This window comes from Phocoena sinus, chromosome 4 (genome assembly GCF_008692025.1).
Source record: "Phocoena sinus isolate mPhoSin1 chromosome 4, mPhoSin1.pri, whole genome shotgun sequence".
In the NCBI taxonomy this organism is placed as follows: Eukaryota; Metazoa; Chordata; class Mammalia; order Artiodactyla; family Phocoenidae; genus Phocoena; species Phocoena sinus.
The window spans coordinates 90,297,988-90,324,741 of NC_045766.1; the positions used below are offsets into that span (position 1 = coordinate 90,297,988).

The 26,754-nt window shown below is 39.5% G+C and overlaps 1 protein-coding gene across 6 annotated transcripts in view; it reads right to left on the bottom strand.

Moving 5' to 3' along the window:
- BBX (BBX high mobility group box domain containing) overlaps positions 1 to 26,754 on the bottom strand; it is a 286,866-nt gene that overhangs the window by 165,277 nt on the left and 94,835 nt on the right. The window lies entirely within an intron of this gene.

Here is a 26,754-nt window from a genome sequence, read left to right on the forward strand (position 1 = left end):
CAAGTTATTTGAAATGACTGGGCCAACCCATACAGTTAAGCTGTGGTTCAGATGTTAATATCTTACAGTTTATCTTTTAAATGTTTTAAAGATAACAAGTGAAATCAAGATAGTTTTTTTTTAAGGTGGGGAGTGGGGGGGAACACATACAAATAGAGAAAAGCTGTAACTAAAAAATTACTTTCTAGCTACATATGATGAAATAAATATAAGAGGATCAAAATCAACAAGAGTATACAAATTAAATGAACATTTTACATTAATACTGCAAATATAGACATACACTTAAACTGTATCTTTTTTTAAATTATTTCAGTTTCTGAGACATTCATTTAGTTTCTCAAGTGCTTCAAGGTAATACTAAATTCACACTCAACTGAGACAATTTCCTACCCTCCTGCAGATTATGACAATATATTTCCTTACAATCAGTAGGCTATAACACACTCTAGAAATCGGATATCACTTACTGGCTTACAGCTTGATCAATACTGTTAGTCTTTTTATGGCTTGGCTAAAGTTTTTTCCCCTAATCAGCCACTACAATATGGAAGAACTGGCTCTTACACATTAAATATCAAAAATGTGTAATGATTCATCTGAGTAATCCTAACTAGACTTAGATGGTTCAGTTGTCACCCAGTGCTATGGAAGAAAACAACAACTTGAAAGAATAAATAAAATATTAAACGGCCTCACGTGGCTTCACACAAGATACTACTTATTCATCCACATTTTTAAAAACAAGGGTATGGATGAAAGAATAAATCCAGATCTTTGACAAAAACTACAAAGGACACATGAAAACTTTCAAATTAAATGCCTATGTTTTTATCAAGGAAGTGTACAATTCCAAAAACTGATTAAATAAATGATATAAAAGTCTATCCTTAGTTATCATAAACTAGGCAACTAACATTAAAACTGCCGTTTTGGGCTTCCCTGGTGGCTCAGTGGTTAAGAATCCACCTGCCAATGCAGGGAACACAGGTTCGAACCCTGGTCTGGAAAGATTCCACATGCCGCAGAGGAACTAAGCCCGTGGGCCACAACTACTGAGCCTGCGATCTAGAGCTCGCGAGCCACAACTACTGAAGTCCGCGCACCTAGATCCTGTGCTCCGCAACAAGAGAAGCCCCTGCGATGAGAAGCCTACGCACCACAACAAAGAGTAGTCCCAGCTCACCGTAACTACAGGAAGCTCATGTGCAGCAATGAAGACCCAACACAGTTTAAAAACTGCTGTTTTAAGAAAATCACATGTACTATCTCATATATTTATTTCCATACTTTTTCTTCATATAAATCCATGAAAGCCAGTATAGAGAAGAAGTATTAAAATAAAAAGTTAATAAATAGGCAAAAATCATGAATATCTATAAATAACTGTCAAGTAAATAAATTGGTATAAACTAAAAGAACAAACAGTATATAATTAATACTGCCAAAACTGGGAGAGGAGGGTCCAACATTAATTCTGATAGTGTGGGTTTAATTCTTATTTTGGTTTAGAGATTTGCTTACATTTTAGTGTGTTTTTTTTAATTTATTTATTTTATTTTATTTATTTTATTTTTGGCTGCGTTAGGCCTTCGTGGCTGCGCGTGGGCTTTCTCTAGTTGTGGCAAGCGGGGGCTACTCTTTGTTGTGGTGCGCAGGATTCTCATTGAGGTGGCTTCTCTTGTTGTGGAGCACGGGCTCTAGGCGTGCAGGCTTCAGTAGTTGTGGCTCACGGGCTCCAGAGCCCAGGCTCAGCAGCTGCGGTGCACAAGCTTAGTTGCTCCGTGGCATGCGGGATCTTCCCAGGTCAGGGATTGAACCTGTGTCGCCTGCATTGGCAGGCGGATTCTTAACCACTGCGCCACCAGGGAAGCCCCTACATTTTAGTTTAAGAAGTTGAGTGCACGCTATCTGAGAAATAAAATATGCTAGTATATCCTATATACAGAAGTTCTTTTAGGAGCTCAAAAATAAACTCTCACTAATCTTAAGGTACCCTTACACGTTTGTTTGCTTCTATAATCAAATATATACCCCCCAAATGGACCATATCTATATTTTGATTACTGTTCAATAATTTATCACCTGGGATGCAACTATCTATGGATAAAGTAGGGAGGGAAAGGGAGAAGGCTGACTATGCTGTGGCCAATATGGGTTTTAAAACTCAGGATAACAAAGAAATCATGTTGGACTTGACTGACTAGGAGGGGAGCCAGGGAATCAGCCACAGAGCAGAGGTCAACTTCAAGGCTGAAGATCCTGCCTGAGACAGACTCCCTCTGAGTTCTCTGACAGCCAAACTCCAGATTTTATCTGGCTACTACAAATGCCCACATGAGTAGCTTCAGAAAAGCAGTTTCAGAATAAGCTGTTCTGCATTTAAGTTACCAGTACTTCAAAAGTGTTTTGATTTGATGGAAATGGGTGGCTGTGTGAGGTGTCAGAAGGGTAGGTGGGCAAGAACGGGAAATGTCTAAAGGGTGAATACAACCCTGCAGAATGGTGACTTGAACATGCCCTTAGACCATAGCCAGGAGAGATCTTCCACTGAGCCACACCAGGCCTGTCTGTGTTCCCTGGATCACACTACAGCTTCCTCCTAACCATCCACACAGGGTCTTGGATTCCTGACTGCCCACACTTAGCTCCCACTGCCTCATTAAAAGCTTGCTCCGTTAACGGACTCCTTTTCCCTTTGCAAGGCCCGCTTCCCACCACAACACTACTTCCCACAGGATGCACACCTAGCCAGGACGGACCTGGCACAGCTCAGGATGCCCTCTGAGATCATCATGGCAGATGGGAGAGCTAACGTTGAATTATCTCCTCTTTACCTCTTAACCACAAATAGGGTATCTGACTTGGCATCTGAAAAACCCATCTTAAAGATCTGGTCTCAGCAACCACTGAAATATCCCAAAGCAGCTGGCTTTCTGGCAGTTTACACATTGCCCCCCATTGGGGTCCTATGTTTTGAAAGCTTATTATACTAAAAAAGGTGAGGTGCCACTTCTTATAACGAGGCAGTCTCCCTCATTAGTGTTAATGTCCAGTATAACATTCAAAGGCACATCATGACAAGATCCCCTTCTATGCCAACACTGTATGTTTTGCACCCTAATGTCACTACAACCTAGTCAGTGCAGAAGGGACTCCAGGCAACCATGTTGCCCATTTACATGGAAGAATATTTAATCCCCATGAATGACTCCTTTTCTGATGTTTTCATCATTTCTCTGGGTAATAGATTAAGCTTTAACTAACTCATTTTCATACATAACCCTAATTCAATCAAGCTCAATAAAAGTCATTCTGGACTGCAATTATTTGCTAAGGAACAATTACATTCAAATGAAAAAAAATTGCTGGGCATGATACAATGCACGGTACAGATGCCTCTCCATTTATGGAGCCAGAAACAACAACAAAAATAGCCAAACTGCTAGAAACGGAAATAGATTTTTTTCTCATCTTCCTGAAAATAGAATACTCATGCTTTTACACCTGAAGAAAACAAAATGGAGAACCCAAGAAAGCAAATTTCAAAATTTTTTTTCCAATTATGTTTATGCTTTGAAAGAGGCTGCATTTCTAATCTAAGAGTAAGCATGACCTCTGAAAGCCAAAATAAATCCAGGTCACAAATAACAGTCTTAACATCCACTCTTTCACTAAATCTTCCACTGGCTTCCTCCATTTTCCCAACAATGTGTATTCCGATTTCCACTTTACAAAGTAGGTGTTCTTAAAAGATTTTTCCTGTCTTAAAATTACTTCTTTAAATAAATACAATTCTTATATTTTCCTCAATTCACTCTTTTACACACTGCATGTTTACAAATGAAACGTAAAGGTTGTTTATAAATAAACTTAAATACAAACACTGAGCTCTTACTTCTACGTAAATATACCGTATTTTTAGTCCAAAAAAACTCATTAACTAAAGCCTCCTTATGTATATGCATAAGGTCTCCCACTCACCCCACTGTAATTAATATTCTTTTCATCTCCTCAGTAGTAGCACCAGGCACATTACAAAATAATATAGTACTGAAATTGCATACCGGCTGTTATGCAATTTTGGCCAATGAATTCCATACCTCAGGTCACTGTGGTACACCGGAGGACAAAGGATTTTTTTTTCTAGAAATGATAAGCTCCGGGTAAATCGTTTGCTGAAATAAATGATCTTCATGTAGACAAAGATAAATGCAGGGAAATATATAATATGTGTGCTTTTAACAAGAGTTGCCTTTATTTCATACTTCATATTGTCACTGTCTTTATTTTATGACAGTGACAATATAAAGTATGAATAAAGACAACACTTGTTAAAATCACCCACCCTGCCTGTCTTTATAGTTGAAGCTTAAACCAAAGCTATTTCACAGGCATTTCTCGCCAGACACCAATCTTTAACAGAAATTACAAGTGTCAGCTATACTGAGAATGGTAATTTCTTAAAAGAAAATGCAAATCTGAAGTATCTTTTTATCACCTTCCCACCCCCACCCCTGCATTTCCTCATGACCCAGAGCCTTTCAGTTAAGAAACCTTAAACATAGCAATAAAGGCAAAACAAGTCCTAAGAGTTCACTAGATACTAACAGCAAAGCAAAGTAACTACAAGTCATTACAGATCTGTCCATCTGTTTGGAATTTCCAGAAAGGTGTTGGAAAACACCAGCAGGCAGAGACAGAAACTCTAGCATTCACTGTTAGACATAGGTCTAAGATGAAAGATTTGGAAATCCTCTCTCCTTCAGTACTCAATATTGACCAATTATAAAACTGTGCTTTAAAAACTACCTTCCACCTATCTACATGCCAAGAGCACAGAGATGCAAATGGTATAACCTTTTACAGTTTGAGAAATTAATATGACCTACCATGCATTAACACTGCAAAAGGTATTATAAGAGTTGTTGTTTTCTAGAAGCTGATGATCTAGTTGGGTAATTGCATACACACACACACAACAGTTACACAAGAAGAGAGAGAAATGTATAACGTCAAAACGGTAAGCAAAGAATTCCCCAAAAGTTAGACTGCACAAGGGAATCTTTAGGCAGGAAACAAATAAAAGCTGCAACCTAAGGCACCAGCTGCAAACTGGGATATGGAGAAAGGGGATGGAGAAGGGTGTCACAGGCACAGGCAGAGACTGGGCCTAAGTTACATACTGGGAAGAAGCATGCTGAAAGGGACAGGAGGCAGATCTGGTCGAAGTGCAAGGCTCACATCAGAAAGTGGAACATGAAATGCGGGCAAATGAGAAAGTAATGCAACTTGCTTTTTTCTCTCTATAGCCTCATAAACAGCAGAGCACAGTTAGCAGCATGGTGTTCTGCAAAGCATACTGACTTTAGGGCCAAACTTGTACCCCTCATTTGCTTACTCCCCTGCAACTGTAGGCCAATTCCTGAGACTCCATTCCTCATCTGCAAAATCAGGGTAACAATTCCTACACCCCTAAAGGTTGCCTTAAATTATTAGAAGATATTATAAATACAAAGGTCTTGGCATACAGGAAATGCTCGGTAAATGTAAGGTCACTAGAGTTAAACTATGTGGTAGAAAAGCATTTAATAAAGAAATATTGTGAACATGCCAAAGTTTGCTTTGAATATTCTCAACATTTGGATACTAAGTAAATTGCTAGCTTTTCAAAAGGTAGATTTTGTTTTAATTTAGGTAGTTTTAACATACGTTTAATTCTGACAGTCTGAACAACCACTTTTTACTCCTACCAATTTCGAGCTATGTTACCTGATTTGATAATATGATATTTTATTATAATGCTCATATGCCATAAGACTGTTGTTTCAGGGACCATGGTGGAACTATGAATTTCTGCAGTTACCGTAAGTAGAGGTGGAAAATGTGTAGGCATTAGTCCAGTCAGATGGCTTGGCAGGGAGGCCCTGAAAGCCTCTTTTATACTCTTGTGAACTATATAAATGTGCCTTTGACCTTCTCAGGCAGGGGAAACTGCACATTTAAGGCAGAAAGAGTTTCACTTCCAGGAAGAGTATAAAAACATGCTTGCCAGGAGCTACGTGAGGAACACTGACAGGGAACCCCCCAGGTACTTTGGGAAGATTCCTTAGCTCTGTCAAGCCACTGAGCTGGAAAATATAAGGTTAAGATAATCCCAGCCCTGTGGGGACATCGCGCCTATGCATTACTCTGGTTTAGCCCAAGTAAACCTTGGCCTACACACTTGAGGAATTAGCCTATATCTTTAGAGAGGGGTTCTGTGAATGAAACCCACTGGAGGAATCTCAGGACCGCCTTGTCCTCTGAGGTAAGAAAGGATTCCTTTAATCAACAATAATTCACAATATACAGAAAATCACACTCTTAATTTAGTCCAAAGTCATTTGATTAAAAAGGAAGTCAGCTGTTAGCAATTTACATAATTTTAAATGGAAAATATTCTGTTCTGAGAAGGACACTAGTCTTTCCCTTTTTTCCTTTATCACTTAAATTTCACAAACACAATTTAAAAACATATAAGCGTAATTTAAAATTTTGTGATATAAAAAGCACATCTCTATTAAAATTTACATTGTGTTATTAAAAACAAAAAAAACTATACTATCCAGAAAGAGCCCTTGTCCCTTTCAGGTGCGCCTAATGGATATCCAGCAAATAGCTTTGCAACAGAAAGACTGGTTCCAGATATGTTAATTGCAAGAACATTCCTGATATGAAGACATAAAGGAGTCTGCTCAAAAATGATCCACAATAAAGTGTTAATATGCTCCCTTTTTGAAGTTATTTATTCACAAAGCAGTTATAAATAATAATAAAAATAATCCTATACAGTAATTAGCTACTTTAAACCAGATAAATAATCCTATAAATAATCCTGTAAATAATAAATAGGATAAATAGCAAATAATTTATCCTATACAGTAATTAGCTGTAATTAAATAATCCTATACAGTAATTAGCTACTTTAAACCAGAAAGATCCAAAAAACTTTCCTTAGAGGGAAACAGAGATGTCCAATCCCAACATTTCCATAGCTGAAACCAAGACAGACCCAAAAAGGTTAAGAGACTGGACAAAAGGCCTTCAGCTGGTTTACACCCCGTGGCTCCACACTGCTGCCCCTGCAGGATTTGATGTTATTAGCCCCTACTGGACATTCCAATCAGTCGTGGAATCACAGAATGCTGCAGGCAGTCAGAGGTCATTCAATTCAGCCCCTTCGACCACACGGCAAGCTACAGGCAGAGCTAGGCCAGAACCCAGGGCTCCCACTATGGGTCAGTGCATTGCCCCTACTGCACACTGCTCTTCTGGACTATCATCAATCAGTTTGATCTGACAGCAGGGGGCTCCAGAACAGGTTACCTTAGATCCCTACTCTCTCTGGTCTTCCATTGTAAATAGCAACATTCAGCTGGAAAAGGATCATAAAACAGGGCCTAACTTCACTCTCGGGGTTGTCAGAGAATGCTTCTTGGCTCTAGAACACTTTCCCCTTTCTAGTCTGAAGACAGAGAAAGACAACTTCTAGTTGCAGAAGTAAAAGCACACAAAATACTTCTTTGTGTTTCTAAATACTTTTATAAATACCTTGAATAAAAAGTTAATGTTTGTTTACATGGGGGGAGGGGGTAGTGAGTATATGGAAACTCTGTACTTTCTATCCAATTTTGCTGTGAACCTAAAACTGCTCTAAAAAGTAAAGTTTATTAATTTTTTAAAAAGCTATTATCAACTTACTTCATTCTAACAATATGAAAATTATATACTCACTAGCAAACGACAGGCCAATACCAGTTGAGAATTTATAAACAGTAATTCTCCCTTAAATGCTCACTCCCACCAGAAACACCTAGTAACAATTAAATTTATGTCCTCCTTTAAAACTAAGCCCATGCCCTACAACAACAATGTCTGAACAGTATACATGCTCCACTGATCACTAATCTTCAGTAAATGCCTCTGCTCCTATGGCAGTCATTTAAAGTAATATACAATATCTGGCTCAAATTAAACCAACCAAAAAAAAAAAAAAAATCAAAGGACATATTCTCCAAGTACTTCCATTGATAGACAAAGGGTTTATCCTTTGTGGTTAATTCCAGCATACTGACACTTAGAGCTCAGTGTTATACACCCACCAGAGGCCACCAATTACAAGGTGAATGGTGAAAGGTGTATGCCCTGCAAACATCTGTAACAGCCATGGTTCTCGATACTGCCAATAAGTATTTTCAAATTTTCAAATTTTTGAAGTTTCAACAAAAACACTGAAAACCTGGATAATGTTAATGTGCCTTCTAAAACCAATTCTAAGGGCATTTCCAATGCCTTGTTTGTTATGTATGCTATTACACTTACGTGGATAGTAGCACACAATTCATTCTCCATACCTGAAATTATTATTATTTTTCTTATATTTCGGAGGAGGAAAAAAAAAAAACATAGAATAGTTGGGAATACAGTGCTGTGCTTTAGTGAGAGCTACCATACAAATTTCTGGAAAAATAACCAATTTTTAAAGAACTAAAGTAAAATATAATGACATGAAAGCTATTCTGAATATCATTTTTTAATTGAGGTAAAACTGGTATATAATATTATATAAACTTCATGTGTATAAAATTATAAATCAATATTTGTACACACTACAAAGTGGTCATCACAGTAAGTCTAGTTACCATCCATCCCCATACAGTTGATCCCCTCTACCCATTTCACTGTACCCCCAAGCACTTGTCCCTCTGGTATCCACCAATCTATTCTCTGTGTCTATGATTTTGCTTTTGTTTTGCTTATTGTTTATTTTATTTTTTAGATTCCACATATAAGAGAAATCATACAGTATTTGTCTGACTTATTTCACTTAGGATATACCCTATAGGTATCCATGTTGCAATGAATGGCAAATTTAATTAATGAATTTCACGTTATTTTTTATGGCTGCATAGTATTTCAGTGTCTGCATGTATGTGTGTGTGTGTGTGTGTGATCTTCTTTATCCATTCATCCATTGGTAGACACAAGTTGTTTCCACACCTTGGCTATTGTAAACAATGCTGCAATGAACGCAGGGGTGCATATATCTCTTTGAATTAGTGTTTTTGTATCCGGATAAATATCCAGAAGTAGAATAACTGGATCATATGGTAGTACTGTTCTTAATTTTTTGAGGAATCTCTATACACTGTTTTCCATAGTGGATGCACCAATTTATATTCCTACCAACAGCATATAAGGGTTCCCTTTTCTCCACATTCTCTACAACACTTATTATTTCTTTTTGGTAACAGCCTGAATATAAGTTTTAAAGGGAATCTTCCTTGCACCCTAAGTTACTTTTATAGATAGGAATAGTTACAAAGAACCAAAGAGTTGGGTATCATACAATATATTGGAAATTATTTTCTTCATAAATCTCTCATATAAGTTTACTTGACCCAGGCCTTTCATAAAAGTTGACAATAATATATGTGATGTGTTCACATATGAATGAACACATACAACCTCAACTCCAAAGTGTTGAATTCTATCGTTACTCTGATTCCAGAGAGTACTTGCTACAATTTAAAAGCAACAACACAAGCACTTGTTTCTTACTTTGGATGTAAGATGTATACAAAGAAAGAAATATCATTTAAATGTAAAATCAGACCTAGAATATATTTCCAAACATTACCTATACTAAGGAGGCTTATACAGTGTTCTGTAAATGTCAATCCCTGCTTTGACAACACAGTTACTTCAATTACTCTACTTGGGGTGAACGGTAACAGGAAGAATAGGAATATATCTCAGATTCTGATTCTGGAATATGATTCATTGTCTTAATGAATCCAGTCAGCGTCAAGAGTTTCATATAATGAATTTTTGGGAATCCTCCAGATATAGTCTAAGATACACACTTGAATAGAAGCCTATTTATTTATAATAAAATCTGCAACACATTTCAACACTGTAGCTAACAAGACAGTCTTAATTAATTAATTAGCTTCCCTTTATCCCATACTCCACTCCCATTCCCCTCCCTCCCTCCATTTTATTGACTCTTGTCCTTCCAGTTTTATTGAGATATAGCACTCTATAAGTTTAAGGTGTACAGCATAATGGTTTGCCTTACATACATCATGAAATGATTATCACAATAAGTTTAAGGAATATCCATCATCTCATACAGATATAAAATTAAAGAAATAGGAGAAAAAATATTTTTCCTTGTGATGAGAACTCTTAGCATTTATTCTCTTAACAACTTTCATATATAACAGAGCAGTGTTAATTATATTTAGCATGTTGTATACTATATCCCTAGTGATTCATTATTTCTATACATTTCAATATAGTGATTATTTCTATACATTTCAAAATGATCACCACGCTAAGTCAAAGTACTATATGTCCCCATACAAGGATATTTTATATATATATATATAGTTACTAACTATATTCCCCATTCTGTACATTTCATACCCTTGACATTTACTTTGCAACTGCAAGTTTGTACCTCTTCATCTCCCTCACCTATTTCTTTCCTCTCCCCAACACCCTCTCCTCTGGCAACCACCTCCTTGTTCTCTGTACCTCTGTACCTGTAACTCTGTTTCTGTTTTGTTATGTTCATTCATTTTGTTTTATAGAGTCCACATATAAGTGAAATCATACAGTATTTGTCTTTCTCTGTCTGACATATTATACTTAGCATAATACCCTCTAGGTCCATCCATGTTATTGCAAATGTCAAGATTTCATTCTTTTTTATGGTCAATATTCCATTCAGCCACTCTACATCTTTAGATAGGAGCATACAGTCCATTTGTGTTTAACGTAATTATTAATAAGTATGTACTTTCTGTCATTTTGTTCATTGCTTCGGGGTTGTTTTCGTAGTTCTTTTTTGTTCCTTCTTCTTTTGCTCTCTCCCCTTGTGATATGGCTAACTTTAGTGTTATGTTTGGATTCTTTTCTCTTTTTTTGTAGGTGTATCTAGTATAGATTTTTGGTTTGTGGTTACCATGAGATTTATATATAGCAATCTATATATACGTGATTAAGTTGCTGATTTCTCAAGCTCATACACATTTTTACTGCATTTTTACTCTCCTCCCCCCCCAATGCTTACTGGGTTTGTTTTTTTTTTTAATGAGTGGGATGGAGTAGTGGTGGGAGGGAGGTCCAAGAGGGAGGGGATGTATGTACACATATAGCTGATGCACTTTGTTGTACAGCAGAGACTAACAAACCATTGTAAAGCAACTTTACTCCAATAAAAATAAACTGTTTTTTACATATTTCACATTTTTTGTTTTTGTTTGCCTTAACTATTGTAGATATAGATGATTTTACACCTTTTGTCATTTAACCTTACTAGCTTTGTATGTGGTTGATTTATGACCTTTACCATATATTTGCCTTTACCAATGAGCTTTTTTCCCTTTTGTAATTTTCATGTTTCTAGTTGTGGCCTTTTCTTTTTCGATAAGAGAAGTCCCTTAAACAGTCTTGTAAAGCTGGTTTGGTGGTGCTGAACACTGTTGGCTTTTGCTTGTCTGTAAAACTTTTGATCTCTCCATCAAATCTAAATAAAAGCCTTGCCAGGTATTCTTGGTTGTAGGTTTTTCCCTTTCATTACTTTCAATACATTGTTTCACTCCCTTATGGCCTGTAGAGTTTCTGCTGAAAAGTCAGCTGACACTCTTATGGGAGTTCCCTCGTATCCAACTTGTTGCTTTTCCCTTGCAACTTTTAATATTCACTCTTTATCTTTAATTTTTGCCATTTTAATTACGTGTCTTGGTATAGTCCTCTTTGGGTTGATACTGTTTGGGGCTCTGTGCTTCCTGGACCTGGATATCTGTTTCCTTTTCCAGGTTAGGGAGGTTTTCAGCTATTATGTCTACAAATATGGCTCTCTGCCCCTTTCTCTTTCTCTTCTCCTTCAGGGACCCCTACCATGTGAATGTTAGTAGGCTCATTATCCCAGTGGTCTCTTTCAAACTGTCCTCATTTCTTTTCACTCTTTTTCTGTTCAGCTTCAGTGATTTCCACTCAGATCAGCGAGTTTTCCACCTTGCTGATCCATTTCTCTGTATCATTTAGTTTACTGTTGACTCCTTCAAGTTTATTTTTCATTTCAGTTATTGTATTCTTCATCTCTGCTTGGTTGCTCTTTATATATTCTTTTGTTAAAAACGTCTAACTTCTTGCTCTCTGCATCCATTCTTCTCCCTAGTTCTTTCATCATCTTTACGATCACTACCCTGAACTCTTTCTCGAGCAGACTGCCTATCTCTACTTCACTTAGTCCTTCTGGGCCTTTAGCTTGTTCCTTTGTTTTGAACATATTCATCTGTCACCTCATTTGGGCGTAATACACTGTTTTTATTTCTATGTATTTGGTTAAGCTGGTTTATGGTTCCTGACCTTGGAGAAGTGGCCTTTTGTAGGAGACATCCTATGTGTCCCAGCAAACACACTCCCCTCTGGTCACCAGAGCTATATGTCTTAGGGGTGCCCCCATTGTGGGCTGCATGGGTCCTTCTCTTGTGGCTGGGTGACTACCGTGGGCAGTATGGTAGGTGTGGCTGGCCCCCAGTTCGGTTGGCTGCCGGGCTCTGCCTTATTTGGAGGATGCCAGCCACTGGTGGGCAGGGCCAGGTTGCAGGGTGGGTGGCTGAGGCATCAGGAGCCCCAGATCTAGTGTTGGCTGGCTGGTGGGCAGGGCTGCTTCCTGACACTGCTGGCTATAGGGTCCAGGGTATCCCAAAGCTGGTGTCCGCCCACTAGGGACTGAGGCTAGATCCCAGGACGGCTGGCTGAGGGGTCCACGGTATCTCAGAGCTGGTATCCGCTTACTCGTGTACAGGGCTGGGGCTGGGGAGTGGGTCCAGGACTGGTGCTGGCCTGCTGGTGGGTGGGCTGGGTCTTGACAAGGCAGGCTGGGGGGCTGTGGTAGTCCTGCGGCTGGTGCCCATCCACTGGTGGGTGAGGCTGGGTCCTGGAGCTAGTGCTGGCCCACTGGTGGGCAGAGGTAGGTCTGAGGGTCTCGGGCTGCAAGGCCCTGGGGGTCCCGGAGCTGGCGTTGGCCCACTGGTAGATGGGGCTGAGGCCCAGAGGGTCCTGGGGTTAGTGCCTGCCCAGTGGCGGGCAGGGTTTGGTCCTGGGTCAGCTGTGGGCTCAGGGGATCTTACGGCAGCTGTGCTGCTGGTGGGTGGGGCTATGTATGCCCCTTCCCATCATCTCCCCCCCACCCTCCTGCTAGTTCCCTGGCCTGAGGCGTCCCAGTGCTGGAACCACTGACAGGCTGGTGGATGGCGCTAGTCCCAGTACTAATAAGCCAGAGGGAGAATTCCAAAATGGTGCTTCCCAGCTCCAGTTTCCTTGCAGTACAACAAGCTCCCCAAAATGGCTGCTGCCAGTGTCTATCTCCACAGGGTAAGTCCCAGTTCCCCTTGCCTCTCTGGGGTGCCCTCCATAATCAGCAAGTGGGTCTGACTCAGGCTCTTTTCAAATTACCACGTCTGCCCTGGGTCTTGGAGTGTGTGAGATTTTGTGCTCGCCCTTTAAGAACGGAGTCTCTATTTCCCACAGCTGTCGGTCTGCAGAAAGTAAGCCCCACTTGGCCTCCAAAGCCAGTGTTCTGGGAGCTTGTCTTCCCGAGGCAGGATCCCCTGGTTGGGGATCCTGATGTGGGGCTTGGACCTCTGGCTCCGTGGGGAAAAGCTCTGCAATTGTAACTGTAATCCTCCCATTTGCAGGCCCCCCTCCCCTCCCCCGGGGGTATGGGTCTTGACTATATCACACCTCAGCCCATCCTACCTGTCTCATTGTGGTTCCTTCTTTTTTTGTTGTTTTTTTGCGGTACGCGGGCCTCTCACCGCTGCGGACTCTCCCGTTGCGGAGCACAGGCTCCGGACGCGCATGCTCAGCGGCCATGGCTCACGGGCCCAGCCGTTCCGCAGCACGTGGGATCTTCCCAGACCAAGGCACAAACCCGTGTTTCCTGCATCGGCAGGCGGACTCTCAACCACTGCGCCACCACTGCGCCACCACTGCGCCACCAGGGAAGCCCTGTGGTTCCTTCTTTATATCTCTAGTGGTAGAAGATCTTTTCTGCTAGTCTTCCAATCTTTCTCATCAGCAGTGGCTCTGTATAACTGTAATTTTAGTGCGCCCATGGGAGGAGGTAAGCTCATAGTCTTCCTACTCTGTCATCTTGGCCACTCCTCCAAAGCAATAATTTTAATGCGCTTACTGAGTATTCTGAATATGTGCTAATTTTACACAGAACTGAGAATGGTACATCAGATAAACAGAGGTAGAGGAGAGGACAGATGCTGTTAAGAGGAAAATCTCTTTTGAATTTCGAATATGAGAACTCAAATAATACTTTTCTTCTATTTATTTCCTGAGCTATGTTTTCCACCCCCTCTCAGAGCAAAACATAGTTGAAGATTCAACTCTCTGACCACCTCACCCTCAACACCACCTTAAACTTGGGTCACCCAACGCTTGGTAAAGAGGATGGTAGGAATTGGGTCAGGGAGAGAGGAGGAGTTGCTAAGGCTAATGTAAACCTGACAGTACCCAACATACCATATGAAATATCATTCAGAGACTACAAAGCGGGGGCTTCCCTGGTGGCACAGTGGTTAAGAACCCGCCTGCCAATGCAGGGGACACGGCTTCGAGCCCTGGTCCGGGAAGATCCTACACGCTGCGGAGCAACAAAGCCTGTGCGCCCCAACTACTGAGCCTGCGCTCTAGAGCCTGCAAGCCACAACTGCTGAGCCCACGTGCCACAACTACTGAAGCCCGTGCACCTAGAACCTGCGCTCCGCAACAAGAGAAGCCACCGCAGTGAGAAGCCCGCATACTGCAACAAAGGGTAGCCCCCGCTCACCACAACTAGAGAAAGCCCACGCGCATCAACGAAGACCCAATGCAGCCAAAAGTAAATAATAAAATAAAATAAATAAATTTTTTAAAAAAGAGACTACAAAGCAGCTGCAAGCCATCTAAATTTCAATGTATAAGGTTCAAAAACTCCAACATAGTTTCTGTCCCATGAACACTCAGTGTTGAGTGTTGAACACTCAACACAGCAGAGTCTCAACAAACACACAGAATTGTTTGCTTATGTTGTGACATAAAGATTTAAAATTAGAAGAAATGTACTACAGAAATGGTCTGAAGCAAAATTAAAGCTGAGGGGACTTCGCTGGTGGTCCAGTGGTTGAGACTTAATGCTTCCAATGCAGGGGGTCTGGGTTCGATCCCTGGTCCATGGAACTAAGATCCCATATACCACAACTAAGCCCACGTGCCACAACTACTGAGCCTGCCCTCTCTAGAGCCCAGGCACCGCAACTAGAGAGCCCACGCGCCACAATTAGAGAGTCCACTCGCCGCAACTAGAGAAGCCCACGTGATGCAACGAAGACCCAGCGCAGCAAAAATAAATAAAATTTTTTAAAAAAATTAAAGCTGAGGTTTGCTGTCCTCAAACTTTCTTCACAAATCTTCTCCCCTCCCCCAAATATTCCTCACGTCACCACAGGTACCAGCAGGTTTCACTCCATCATCCTCCACATCAAAACCTGCTTTTACATCAATGATGGAGAATGTTTACCAAGTAGTAAAATATGCATGGTAACAAGCATTATGTCCAAGTAAAAAATCTCTAACTGTGGAGTAATAAGAGTAGGTAGCAATGAAAGCACATCCACAAATTTATAAGTAACCATCATCATCTCCTCTTTGTCTGCTTTTTATTTATTTATTATTATTTATTTTTGGTTGTGTTGGGTCTTTGTTGCTGCGCACGGGCTTTCTCTAGTTGCGGTGAGTGGGGGCTAGTCTTTGTTGCGGTGCACGGGCTTCTCACTGTGTTGGCTTCTCTTGTCGCGGAGCACAGGCTCTACGTGCGCGGGCTTCAGTAGTTGTGGCTCGTGAGCTCTAGAGCACAGGCTTAGTAGTTGTGGCGCACGGGCTTAGTTGCTCCGCGACATGTGGGACCTTCCCGGACCAGGGCTCAGAACCGTGTCCCCTGCACTGGCAGGCGGATTCTTAACCACTGCACCACGAGGGAAGTCCCTATCTGCTTTTATACCACCGAAATGTAACAGTTAGTCTAAACTGAGTAGCATCAATGGGATAAGAAAAGTCTGAAAGTAGCAAACAGGGGATCCTTACCTTAACTGAAAAGCATGTAAAATGACTTATTGCAATATGAGTCAGCAGTGTAAAGTACTCAAAAGGAAATCGAATTTAGTAGAACTACACTGTCCAGCAAGAAGGAATGAGAGCCCACTCTACATGGTGCTGTCTGTCTTATCAAGTGAAGATAGAAAGAACTAAAGTGCCTCTAGACCCTGATCATTGAGAGATTATGGCCAGGAGCTAAGCAACCCTGTTAGGGGCAAAATGGTTGAAGGCAATGAAAATATTACTCTGGAAAAGAAGTGCTGTTTTATATCCTTTTGGGGTCTTATAAAGAAGAGGCATCAAAGACATAATTTTATATAGTCGTTTCAGAGTTTAAAATGGGAATCAATTAACAGATGGTTCTAGGAGGCAGTTTGAGGTATTCAGTATGAGGAAACACTCTCTAACCATCAGATCTGTCCGAAAGTGAAGTGAGTCTCTCTTGGATAGTTATCCATCAATGGAGATGTTCGAACAGAAACTTTAGGAGTTACTGTATGGGCGCTGAGGGCTGGTCGCTAAGCCTTAGAGTCTAAGATCCAAACATTTCAAGATTCTCTAGCTTTCTGAAATCAAAGCAAATAAAAGCTGGAAGCCATGAGGCTTGGAATCCATCATGCCCAGCAGTCATGGTGCCCAGCAACCACAGCTCTATGCCCTTGATCCAAATGCCAAATGTGCTAGTGCAATAACATACCAAAGGAAAGTTTAGGCTATATGCACTTTAAATCATAACGAATGTTAGTTATTAGTCAAACTGTTTAAGGAACTGGAAATTGATCTGATGCTAGTTTCTATTAAAGGTCTACACAGACCGTTTCATAAAATCAAAAGATTTAATATTAATACAATTCAATCACCTACTAAGCTTATGTTCATATTGTTACACTGAATCCAAACTGGTTTAATATAAGAAATTAAAAATAAATATGAAGTACTATTATTTTCATAAAACTGCTCTTTGAAATCCAAAACTTTTTAGACATTCAAATCTATAAAAAAATTATTACAGTAATTGATATAATAAGTTTTTTTATTTTATATATTAAGAAGACACAGCCACCAATAGTACAGTTATACTCATCAACTTCACAAATATGAAAAAAATTTTCAGAGTAAAAATTACCAGATGGGTAAATCATTTAAGCACATGCCTTCTCAATGTGTATTTTTTAAATCATTATTTTTTGAACATCCCAAAAGACTAGGCTACTAATTGTAAGAGAGCAAAGGATTTGTCAGACACTCACATTTGGCTAGGGATTTTATTTTTTAATTTGTATCTTACAGACTTAGGTCCACATTTTTATTTCATTATCTTATGAAATTTGTCTTTTGGCATATTTTTAGCTGAACTTGCAGGGTGGAGAATACACCCTGGCATTGAAGATCATGAGGTTAATATTTTGGTAGGATTAACATACCTTATAATTGACTTCCTATGGGATTGTTCCATTGTTCCCCTGCCAGAGGACATTCCCTTGCAGTTAAAATTCCACTGTACAGATAACTACTTTGCTATCCACCCGGTGAGTTCTTTCTGCAATTGTACATTTTTATTGTGTGAACCCTTCTCTGAAGGTTATCCCAAACACCTGACATAAAAGCAAAAAACAAACTCCCACAACCTTAACTTTAGAAATCATATTTCCTCAATAAAAATGAACTTTAAATTACAAGTAGATACACGTAGACACTTCCAAAAACTGAAAAGCACTAACAAACAAGTAGAAACAAGCATTTCTAAGATGCCACAGAAGATTCCCACTAGGATCTGTAATTCCCACTAGCCAGCTCTTGATTGCCAATGCTTATGGAAGACTAGATTAACTAGATTAAGTATTCTGAAAATCATTTTCAATTCACTTTGGAATACTCTTGTCTTCCCATAAATGAATTTTCTTAAAGTGATAAAATATATGCAAAAATAATTTGAAAAGTTTTCAAATATATAAAATTTTAAATAACAACTATAGCTTTTTCTGGTAGCTAAAAGTAAAATCAATTTTACATTTCTTAAATACAGGTCAGAAAGACAGCAACTGGAGAGAAGTTAAGGAGTCTTTGGTAGCTAAGGAAAACTGATTTGATTGAAATGTCACTAGGTTGCTATGGATAATCCACAAATAGCAAGAAGAATGCATGCACTGGTAATATTTATATGCGAGACCTCCTACTAAAAAAGACAATGTCTTTAGAAACAAACCAGAACCCCCAAGCTTGTCTTAAATTATCAGCTTTTCCTTTTTCTTTTTTTAAGCTAATTCTAAGCAAAAAGAATGGTTCCAGTCCAAACATGCAAGAATAAAACTTACACTACATACCAAACACAATGCTTAATTCAAATCTTCTAGATACCCTAAACCAGAAGACTTACTTGAAATTTTTATCTTTTTCCTAACACTTAACCTTCTCCCACCATACAGATATTGTATGGTAATTTTCTTCTTCTTCCTTTTAACCTAAATATCTTCACTATTTTCATGCAAGTAGTTTACTATCATGACTGCCTGCCCGGGGCACTTTATGAGGTAGATGTGATTAGGCAACAGTCAGATGTGCTGAGTGAAATGGGGGAAGAGCCCAAAATGAGCCCAAGGGCTTGGAGGCCTGGGCAGAGGGACAAGGTGATATTGCCCTACTATGGTGGAAAAGCAGGGCGTCCTCGTGGTTAGGGCAGAGGAGATGGCAGACGGTTTGCTCTAGTCGGCAGAGACCCAGTTGTGACCTCTTTGTTACATGGAGTGAACCAGAAAACAGTGGAGGAGACAGCAGGATTTGTGAGTCATCCCAACACGCACAGGCTAAACCTATGGTTGAGAAGTGTCATCCAGGGTCCTCACCTCTGAAGAATGGGGAGGACAGGGGCCCCAGGACTGAAATGTCAGGGAACCTTCACAGCCTGCCTTTGGACATTTCCCTCATCATTTTGAGAACAGTCAGGAAGGAAGCATGAGGGCTCATTACCCATGACTGACACTGTTGAGTATTTTGAAAAGTTGGTGTGACCTGTTGTCCGGGGGGCCTGCTGATCCTGAAGTCCCCTTTCCCTACAGCACCCTATAGCCTGCCGGTAGCATAAATTGCTCTTCCACGACTTTCCCTTATGTTTACAATCCCTAAGCATTGCAAAAAAGATCTCTACATGCCAAAGCATATTTTACTCACTGAATTACCAGACCATATCCTATTTTCTGTTAGAACTGGTTTAAAAGTGAGAAGATAAACTAACTGCTTTAGTGGGTAACAGAAATGACAAACTCATCAGGATGAGGCAAACCCTATCTGAAAATCTAGAATCACTTTCCCCACTCCTTACCCCAGAAATTTAAGTGGTTCAATTCAAATTAATGGAGGCAATGTCAGTAACCAAAATAACCCCAAGTTTGGTTTTTTTCTTCGGGGGTAAGTTGAGGGTGAGGAGAGAACATATTCAAATATAAAGAGTAGCTGTATTTACTCTGAGTCATTTGTTTAATCAGAACTTGAAGGGGCCTCAAAAAGTTTCCACAATGCAGCTTCCTTTTGAGTCACTCTCAACCCAGACAACAAAACACAATCACAGGAGACACTTTTAAAAATGCAGAGGCCCAGGCACCTCCTATCCTGAAACCACTAAAATGAGAATAAAACCACTTAAATGAGAATAATCAGTGAGGATGCCTCTGGTGGCTTTAAAAAAAAAAAACAAATCATTCCATACAGTGCCTCAAAAACATGTGCATAATTAGTACTAACTTAGGGACTACTACCTTGCATGATTTTTTGTATTTATATTTTGGTATTCATATTTTGGGGGATTTATATATTCATAGACCCTGGATAGTTTTCAAATGAACAGGTTTAGAAGTTGTTTGTTTTTTACTTTGTTTAATTTTGGTTTTGGTTTGTTTCCCCCTCATTAGCAATTAATTAGCATTACAGCTTCCTTTATGAAGAGGAAGTGCTAAGGGACAAAGCTACTGAATAACTGGGGAGCTTAGCTACTCACATCACCTAAAACAGACAGCCTCAGCTCTGCAAGCTCAGCACAAAGAGACCCACATCTTATCAGGAGAAAAAAATGCTTAACTACCATAGAAATTGCAGGCTTCCCCCCAAGTTCAGATCAAACATTTAAAAAGGAAACATTTCACAATTATAAATAAATCAAAACACTTCTTTCAAGTTGGAGAGATCAAGGAAGTAAAAATGCTGTTGAGGAACATGGTAGTTTCCTATCTAGAATTTTTCTAGACAAAAAGAATCTACCTTCAGGTACTGACACCTGTTATAAGAGTTTCTAATTTCTCAATTTTTTAAGTTCTCATTTTACTTTAATACTGGAAAATAAACCCTGAAGCTCAGGTTTCAGTGCATAACAATGTAAACTACACATCTGGATCAAAGAAATGCTAATATCAAATATAAAGACTCTAAAAATCGGTGATTGCCAATTATTTGATGCCACATCTACTTTTGTTTTCGGTTCAATTTTCAAAATGTCTCCTAATGTTCTGTGAATTTTATTAACTATGTCACAGCATTCACTGACATACTGAAAGTTCATTAAACTAAATGGAAATAATGAACCCTAAAATAAGATGTTTCCTCACATAAAAATAGTACATATAGGAGAGAAAGATGAGAAAAAATTATTTAATCTATCTCAACCTCTTTGTTTACAGAGGGGCTTTCAAGTGACTAGTTTTATATTTTGATATCAGAGTTGGGAGATATTTTATTTACGAAGAAATTCTATGTTTTATTTTCATTCCAATGTAAGAAAAAGGAGGAAGCAAACACCTATTAAATACACTTTACTTGCACACGCACACAATTTTCATTTATAACCAGCAAGTATTTAATTCAATATCTTTACTAAAAAATAAGGAGCCCTTCAAATCTTTCTGTACTGTTTAAAATTGTTGCAGTGAGCATTTTGTCTTTTAATATAATTTTTTAAAATATGGAGCCCTCCAGTGGCCAAATATTTATGTCACCATTTAGAAAACCATTAAATAAGAGAGTTCTCGTCATGCTTTCTTTTTCACAACAAACAGAAATAACCATTGTACATTCTTGTTATTTATCATTTTCTAAATAATTTAGTAAATGTCCTCCTCAAAATAAGCCATACTTATATCATCATCAACGGTAAGACATAGTGCGCGTAGAAAAGAAAAAAATATTTTCAACCTGTTTAACCTTAGAGAAAGTAGAACGTAAGTAATATTCAATCACATACAAAAATGCATGCATCAGATTTAAAATATACTGTTTTTCCTCCATGATCACATGCTAGGTGGTAATAAAATTAAGTGAGTTCACTGTGAGTCAAAATTCTTGCTTATAGTATTTATCAATATTCTTGCCTCAAACTCTAATCACCCTAGCTTCTAAACAAATTAACAATTACAGGAACAGTTTGAAGACTTTCCTCATCAGAATTCTCTCTTCCATAAAGACGCATAAAGCTTCCTGTGCATTTGGGAAACATCTAGAAACTGATTTCTATTGATCGAGACCGGCAATGAAAAACACACTAATCAAACAGGTATTGCATAGGGTACCTACTAGCTTCCAGAAGCTTCACTGGGATAATCTCATTTAATAGTTAAAATAACCCTATAAGATAAAGTCTCGGCCAGTCTCCGAGATGCCCCACCCCCCCAGAAGTCCCCGTCCACACTGAATAGGGAACACCTGTGTAACCAACAGGGTACTGCAGAAATCAAAGAGAATTCTGAGGCTGGTCACACAGAGACACTGTGACTTCTGCCTTAATGGCTCTTCAACTCCTTGCTCTGGGGGATGCAAAATCATGAGGACACTCTGTAAGTCCTAAGAAAAGGTCCATGTGACTGGGAAGCTCATGAACCCTCCTGCCAACCAGGCACAATCTAGCCAGGCCTGTGAGTGAACCATCTTAAAAGTAATCCACCACTCCAGGCAAGGCTTCACAGGAACCCTGCCCAGAGTCACCCAGCTAAGCCACTCCCAAATTCCCAACCCACAGAAGCTGTGAGATAATAAATGTTTTAAGTTTCATGTCAATCTGTTATACTTCCATAGGTAACTAATACAGACTGATGCTTCTACTGTCTCCATTTTACAGAAGAGCCTGGGAGTGTTTAAAACTTTAAATATATCTAGGAAGAGGGATATTTTTCTTTCTGTAGAGCTTTTCTACCTCTGTGTTATTATTTGGCCATTTCCCCAAAACATTTAACTTGTAATAGTCTGGATTTTCAAATCACCCATATAGAACATTTCTTCTAGCTTTGCTTGTTAAATAGATTAGCATCCCTAAACTTAAAAAAAATTTTTTTAATTCTTCACAGAAAATAAAAGTATTGATTATATAATATATAGCCTATTTTACTAATGATTATGTCTCAGCTTGTATTCCAAATATGTAATATGGCTTATGTATATAAGTAAAAATCCCCTTTTCTTATAATTTGCCTCTGTAGCTTAAGAACTAAGGCTGCTAACACAGCACATACAATTTGACTTAATTTATCTAAATGCACAGTTGTAAATGGTGGATAAAAAGCACTTCTTATATGCCAGACGCTATTCTAAATCCTATTAAATATTAACCATTTAATCCTCACATCAACCTAGGAGGTAGGTACTATTACCCCCATTTTACAGACATATAGAGGTAAGGAAAGGTTAAGGAACTTTCTCAAAAACACACATAATCAACGGCAGAGCCACGACTGAACCCCAGCAGCAGTCTGGCTTCTGATCCTATGCTCTTAACCATGAGCCTATACTGGTTCTCCTAATCTCTATTTATTTCACAAAGTACTATGGGTAGGAGAAAGACCATGTGCTTTGGAATTAGAGTTATTAAGCCCTTTATATCTGTATGATTTAAACATTCTAAATCCATTTTTCTCATGTGCATAATGGGGATAAATGGGTTGCATTTTTATTTTTATGACTATTAAATAAAAACATGAATAAAAAACACCCTGTATAATGCTGACCCATAATCAATATCTATTCGTGTTTTATCTTTTCCCCAAAGGCAGATTTTTTATTAATGCCAGTGAAGCTTAAGCTTCAGAGTCCTTCACTTTCGCAGCCCAACCCAAAAACAATGTGCCTAATTGCATATTCATAACTCGTCTTCCTTTTCTTAAAAGAGGGCCTCCAAATTGTATGACCCTCAGACACCAACAAAACCTGGACCTACCTCTGCTCTTTCCATTAATTATCTCAACACTAAAGCAAGCCCAATGAGTTCCAGTCCAGGTAAGAGGGAGTAAATATACTCCACCTTGTCTGTCCCACTAAATGTAGCTATAAAACCTGGACAGAATATATGCCACAGCTATCTAAGAAGCAGGAAAATAATGGAAGAACAACAAATTCTGAAGTACCATCTTCTCCATTCTCTCACATGCTGGACTTTTAGCATTTCTGTGGTAGCAGAGAGAGGCAGCAAAAACAGGAACCAAAAGGAACAAAAAATCTGAAAAAGGGGAACCTTCATCTCTGATTGGTTCCAAGAGGGTGGGGCAAACCCACCTCTTTATCCTCCCACCACTTACTCCCAGACACGGGTACAATCATGGGACGTGCACAGTAAGACCATGGTAACTAAAGCCCCAGCTTTCCAACCAGAGAATCAAAATGAAAAGTGGGGAACTTCCCTGGCAGTCCAGTGGTTAAGACTTTGCCTTCCAATGCCAGGGGTGTGGGTTCAATCCCTGGTCAGGGAACTAAGACCCCACATGCCTCAGGGCCAAAAAACCAAAACATAAAACAGAAGCAATATTGTAACAAATCCAATAAAGACTTTTAAAAAAAAAATGAAAGTGGGAGATGGTAAAGAGGAGTTCTTTATTAACTCTTGGTCTCATCTCAAGCTACACACGCATGGATCTGACCCTAAGCAGTACACAAGGACATTGAGAACTGAACTACTGGATAGAGCACGGCTCAATTCTCAGATTGGCCACTGGGTGGCAAATAAGAAGACAAATCCAAATAACACTGAAAAGGCTTTCAAAACAGAACTGACCTAGAAAACAATTCACAGATATCCAGCTTGAACTTGAATCCTGAACTTAACTGAATCAATTTCCTACTAAAACTAAAATATCACAATTTTCCATAGACTTTATAAAAAAAACCTGGAGTCTCATAACAATCAAAATGTCCAGGATAAAACCCAAAGTCTGTCAGCGTATGAAGAAATAAGAAAAATCTCAACTTGCAAAGGAGAAGATAATCAACAGACCCCAATTCTGAAATAATGCAGATGTCAAAATTATTTGACAAAGATTTTTTTTTTTTTTTTTTTTTTTTTCTGTACGCGGGCCTCTCACCTTTGCGGCCTCTCCCGCTGCGGAGCACAGGCTCCGGATGCGCAGGCTCAGCGGCCATGGCTCACAGGCCCAGCCGCTGTGCGTCATGTGGGATCCTCCCAGACCGGGGCATGAACCCGTGTCCCCTGCATCGGCAGGCAGACTCTCAATCATTGCGCCACCAGGGAAGCCCCCTTGACAAAGATTTTTAAAATCCTCCAACAAGTGAAGGCAAACACTCTTGAAGATGACAAAAAAAAAAGAAAGGAGTTAAAGGTGGTACAGTGCTCTGGAAAAGTTTGGATATTCCTCATATAAATATGTGCTTATGATATAAACGTGCAATCCTACTTACTCCTAGGTATTAACCCAGGAGAAATCAATGCATATGTTCACACAAAAATCTCTACATGAATGCTTATGGTGGCTTTATGCATGATTGCCATAAATTGGAAATAACCTGATGGATAAATAGATGAACTCTAATACATATATAATGGAATACCACTCAGCAGAAGAAAAGAATGGGCTATTGATGCAACAACTTGGGTGAACCTCAGGTACTACAGTAAGTGAAAAAAGCCAGTCTCAAAAGAGTCAATTTGTATCACATGCTCCAAAAGACAAAACTATTATAATGAAGAGAAAAACAGTGTTGGCAGGAGTTGGGGTTGGGAGAAGGGTATGACTACAAGTAACATAAGAAAAGTTGGAGGGGGAGGACTGGAACTTTATAAATGTGAACATTGAACTGTACATAAAATCTATTCATGTTTTAAATAAATAGAGTTATATACACCAAAAGCCAATTTTATTGCCAGTTAATCTAAAAAGTTTAATAAACAAAAAGTTTTAAGCCCAAAGTTTAAAAAAAATAATAAATTGCTGGAGTATTTATGAATAAAAGCATTTGTAATAGATGAGTAGTATCAATTTACTGATTGAAAGGACATTTGGCCCATTGCACTAAAACCCAGTGGAATCAACTAAACAGCATCAGAACTGAAAATGACTTAGAAAGGTGTAATCTTACCCAATATGCTTCCTGTTCCATTGTATACACAAAACCAAGACCAAAATAGCACATAGAACGAAAATCAAAAACACTGTGTCACTGTCAGTTACCAGGCATCAACTCAGGCCTTCAAACTGAAGGATATCCAAATTACCTGAGGTAAGAATCTCTCTGTCTTTGGAAGACCCATTCCAATGTTAATAATTCCACCTGGAAATTCCAAGCTATGTTCTCCATAATACCATCTTTGCAGTGTTTTCATCTTCTCTACCACATTAAGAAAAAGGTGAGGAAATTTTACTTCCAGAAAGGTGATACAAACATACTTATCCCTAATGCTCTCACTAAATACAACTAAAAACACTAGACACTACATATCAAACAATCATAAGAAGACTCTGAAAGGAGGAAAAAAAGGCAAGCTAGCTAGGGACTTCACGACCCAATGAGCAACACAGTTTTGAGATCCCTGGTTCTTCTTTTCACCCTGTATGTCCTAGACTTGGAACTGAAGAAGCCAGCAACCCAGAAATGCCAATGAGGCACAGAGCAAAAAGTCCCAACAAAGGTCCGCTCTCTCCAGCCAAAGGACCAGGAAAGCCTAGCAAGACAGAAAATTTTTAGACAATAACTGTATTACCTGAGACAAACATGACAGAAAAAACTATGGTCCCCAACACCCACAATGGAGGAGTGTGTTAGAAGGACGAGTAGGGAGGTGGGATTTTCATCCTATCAGACAGTAACAAGTCCAAGTCCTCCCTTGCCCCCTCCATATAGAGAGTCAATGGAGATCATGTGCAGACATAAACTTTCATCTCCCACCTAGCAGTAATACTGTTTCCCTCTCTTTCCCCACTTGGGTGGTATCAGAAGAGGCCTAGTGAAGACACATCAGGATTTTGACCACTGCCCAGCAGTAAAGAGGCCACCACTGACCCTGACCCTTGGTGTCAGTGGAGGCCATGCATAAAGCAGTAATGAGACACTCCTGACCCTTCCAGCTGCAGTGGTATCCTCATAGGCCTAGTGACGAATGGGACCTCCCACCTCTGCCCAGAAGTACCAAGGAGTCCCTCTCTACCTTGGATGTCAACGGAGGCCAAGTGGGGAAAACTAGATTTCTCTTCCAACCTGGCAGTAATAAGATGTTGCCATTCCTTCCCCCTGCTACAGCAGTGTCAGAGGAAGTCAGCTAAAACAGGAGGTTCATGTAAGATCCAAAGA